Raw genomic sequence first — 3,957 nt, 5'->3', positions numbered from 1 at the left:
GGGTTAAGTCAGGTTGCATAGGGCTGTTGAGTGAGTGAGGGTAAGGATGTGAGGACTGTGGTTTAAGAGAAATGGTTAATGTGGGTATGTGGTTTAAGAGAAATTTAAATGATACGGAAAGACAAGTCTTTTTAAATTTTATTTTTATTATCATTTGGAGGATAGGAGAGATCTGAGAAGTAGCCATCAGAGAAGGACATGTTGGATCTGTTATAGAGACAGGAGATGACTGATAGGGAGAAAAGGGTTCCAACAGCTCAAGACAGAGAGTCCTTGAATAAGACTCAACATTTCAACCTCTGAGTGTAAAGCACAAGAGGTGGCGATGAAGAGTGGATTTATTTATTGTCTAACAAATATTTATTGAGTATCTGTGATACGCCTGTCATTTATCTAGGTGCTAAGGATGCAGTAGTGAAGGAAATAGGCCAAAATCTTCGCTCTCATAGAGCTCACCATAAACAAGAGGAGAAAAACAATTAACTAAATAAATAATTAAGCTATGTTAGATGATGAAAAGTGCTAAGGGGAAATAAAACAGAAGAGGGAGACTAGTGTGTGTGTGTGTGTGTGTGTGTGTGTGTTGGGGAAATGCAATTTAACTGTGGTGAGTAGGGAAGTCTTGAAAGTGACATTTGAGTAGAGATATGAAGGAAGTAAGAGAGGGAGCTATGATGATCTTTGGGGGAAGAGCTTTCCAGGCAAAGGAAATGGCAACAGCAAAGGGTGAAGTAGGCAGTGTCTCTGACAGGGTTAGGGCATTGAGAGGAGGCCAGTGTGTGCAGAATAGAGTGAATTAGGGAGAGCATGGTAGAAGATGAAATCTAGAGGTAATAGGAGGCCAGATCACATAAGGCTTGCAGGAAATTGTAAGAACTTTGGTTTTTACTCGGTTAAGTCATTGGGTGGTTTTAAACAGAGCTGTGACATGATCTAACTTAAGTTTTAACCATGTCATTCTGGCTGGTGTACTGAGAATAGTTTGTCGGGGCAAGGGTGAAACAGAGAGACCAATTAAGACAGTGCTGCAATAATAACAGACAAGATTTTAGGACGGCTTGCACCAGGATGGAGGAAGGTGAGAAGTGAGTGGATGCTGGATAGAGTTTGAAATTTTGACAAGATTTACTTCTGGATTATGTGTGGGGCATAAAAGAAAGTGAATAGTTAAGGATACTACCAAAGTTTTTGGTCTGAGCATCTAGGAGGCTGTAGCTGCCTTAATGTATTGAAATGAGTAAGACTGTGAGAGGAGCAGATTTAAGATGGAGTAGATCTCAGAGTCCTATTTTGTTCTCAAGTTTCAGATGCTAATCAGACCTCCAAGTAGAGATATCAAGTAGGTATCTTGAAATGAGTCTGGAGTTCAGATTTGGGAGTTACGGGCTTGTAGATGATGTTTGAAGCCATGAGAATGGCTGAGATGACCAGGGAGGGAGTACAGTATGCTGAGTCCTGGTATGCTCTAATGTTAATGTGGCAAGGGAAATGAGGAGAAACCAGGGAAGGAGAATAAGAGGAAAGAACCAGAGAGAAAGGAAGAAAACCAGGAGAATACTTTGTTCTGGAAGCCAAATAAAGAACACATTTGAGAGAGGAGACAGTTCTGTCTATCAAATGCTGATAGACTAAGTTGAGGACAGAGAATGGACCACTGGATTTAGTGCCATGGAGGCCACTGGTGGAGTAATGGTGGTGAGAGCCTGAGAGTGGGCTCAAGAGAGAATTACAAGAAGAAGGTGGACATGCAAGGGAAACAAGTCTTTAAGGGGTGTTGCTGCAAAGGCAAAGAGAGATAAAGGTGATAGTGGGGAAAGTGGGGTCAAGAGGTTTTTTGTTTTTGTTTCTTTAAAGATGAGATTGCTTGCACACTCATATTTCAGGGAGAAATAGGGAATGACATGGCCTAAAAGTGAGTATCAGGAATTCACTGGATGGCCTGAGGAGATGCATGAAGTTTAGCAATAGTTGCTGATGAAAGTGAGAAAGGGATTGACTGAGACAAGAACCTGGGAGGCAGAGGTTGCAGTGAGCCGAGATCACACCACTGCACTCCAGCCTGGGAAACAGAGCAAGACTCCGTCTCAGAAAAAAAAAAAAAAAAAAAAAAAGAAACAAACCCTTTTAATTTGTTTTAAATATTTTTAAGTTTTAAAAAGTGTTTAAAGTTCGTAATTCCTAGTAGGAAAGCATTATCTCCATGAATACCCTAATGGCAAACCACTGTAAAATGCTTTAGTTGCATTTGGGGTAGATGGGTAGGGATTATCTTCAAAGCACCCCAGCTGTCTTGATAAGGTCAGAGGTACACTGGTTTGCATTATTGCAGCATCCATTAGGTGATCTAGATTGCTTTTCCTTTAGCAAAGGCTTTATTTATCAGAAGGGCATTACGCTTGACCTCCAAATTTGGCTGACAATTTACAGATGAGATTCATAACCTTCAGGTTGCTCTGGCATTTTGATGTATTTTCTGGGTTCTGGGCCACATCCTGGAAGGCCACCATAATTTCTGAACACTGCATGGCTGTGAGAACCTCTGATCACTAAGAATTTTGAGTCCAGGCATTCCTGCCATTCCAGATATGTCCCCACCCATTCCAAGCATTTCTCTGAGAAAATTACCAGGCATTCTCCCAGAAAGCCACTTGGAAAAGAGCCTTACTGAGCTCCGGATCATCTTCTGGCTTCTTCCTCCCTCTGGGCTCTCTCATGCTTTTCTCAAGAGCCTTCTTAACCCTTTCTATTCTTTCTTTGATCTCTTGCTCTTCACGTTTTCACTCATACTTTCTCCAATGTTTTATAATTTTCTAGGCCCTAGGTTTGAACTTCTTTCAGCATTTTACTAGCATCTTCATCATAATCCAATTTCCAGGCAAGGGCAAGGGCATGGGCTGCTTCTTCCCAAAGACCCAGAAGTCTCTGTGTGTTTTCTCACCACTTGTAAGGCTGAAATGAATCAGGATTTATCTCAATAGCTCTGTCACGGTCTTGAATGGCAGCATTGGGCTTCTATAATTTGATGAAGACACTGGCTCTCTTGGCACACAGAATGGCCAAGTGAGGATTCAGCTTAATGGCATCTGTGAATGAGCCAATGGCTTTTTGCAGATCACCATCATTTACGGTTTCAGTGGCAACCACTTTCTTACCATTTGCTGATCCATCATCTCCTCTGTTTTCTCTGCATTTTTCATCTCCCATTTCTTGAGGGGCATCAGTATCTTGTTCAGTCACACCATCATTATCAATTTCTAGATCAGTTTTCTCACTTGACGGTTCATCTGTCTTTACGTTTTCTTTCTGTCTTCTTGCTCTCTGTTTTTCCTTCCTTGATATTTTCTTCTGATTTAGCTTTCTGAATATCAGGTGGTACTTTACCCCCCATGCTCTTCACCCATTCCCTCAGGAAGTGCATTTCCTTGGTGTGCAGAACACCCGGATCCTGCTTTCACAATTTCATGAAGGCCCCAGGCTTGCTCACTTGGTGGGGGTCCGTGGTCAAGAGGTGGAGGGCGAAGCTTGGGGACTGTGGCCCAATTCCAGGCACAGGAGCTGGCTCAGCATGACCATGCAGAAGGGCTTTCTTCAAATTCTTAACTGCATTCAGGGATTTGAGAAATTCTTCAATGAGAATTCCTAACATTCTTTTTTTTCCTTTTAAAAAATTTTTATTTTATTTTAAGTTCTGGGATACAGGTGCAGAACGTGCAGGTTTGTTACACAAGTATACATGTGTCATAGTGGTTTGCTGCACCTATCAACCTGTCATCTAGGTTTTAAGCCCTGCATGCATTAGGTATTTGTTCTAATGTTCTCCCTCCCCTTCTCCCACACCCCTTGAAAGGCCCCAGTGTGTGATATTCCCCTCCCTGTGTCCATGTGTTCTCATTGTTCAATTCCCACTTGTGAGTGAGAACACGCGGTCTTTGGTTTTCTCTTCCTATGTTAGTTTGC

At 42.1% G+C, this 3,957-nt stretch overlaps 1 pseudogene; it reads right to left on the bottom strand.

Annotated features, from left to right (window-relative positions):
* Nucleotides 1–2,390: 2,390 nt before the first annotated feature.
* LOC101002165 lies at nucleotides 2,391–3,646 on the bottom strand (annotated as a pseudogene).
* Nucleotides 3,647–3,957: the final 311 nt, after the last annotated feature.

This window comes from Papio anubis, chromosome 1 (assembly GCF_008728515.1).
Source record: "Papio anubis isolate 15944 chromosome 1, Panubis1.0, whole genome shotgun sequence".
In the NCBI taxonomy this organism is placed as follows: domain Eukaryota; kingdom Metazoa; phylum Chordata; class Mammalia; order Primates; family Cercopithecidae; genus Papio; species Papio anubis.
This window is presented reverse-complemented; position numbering and strand designations above follow the sequence as displayed.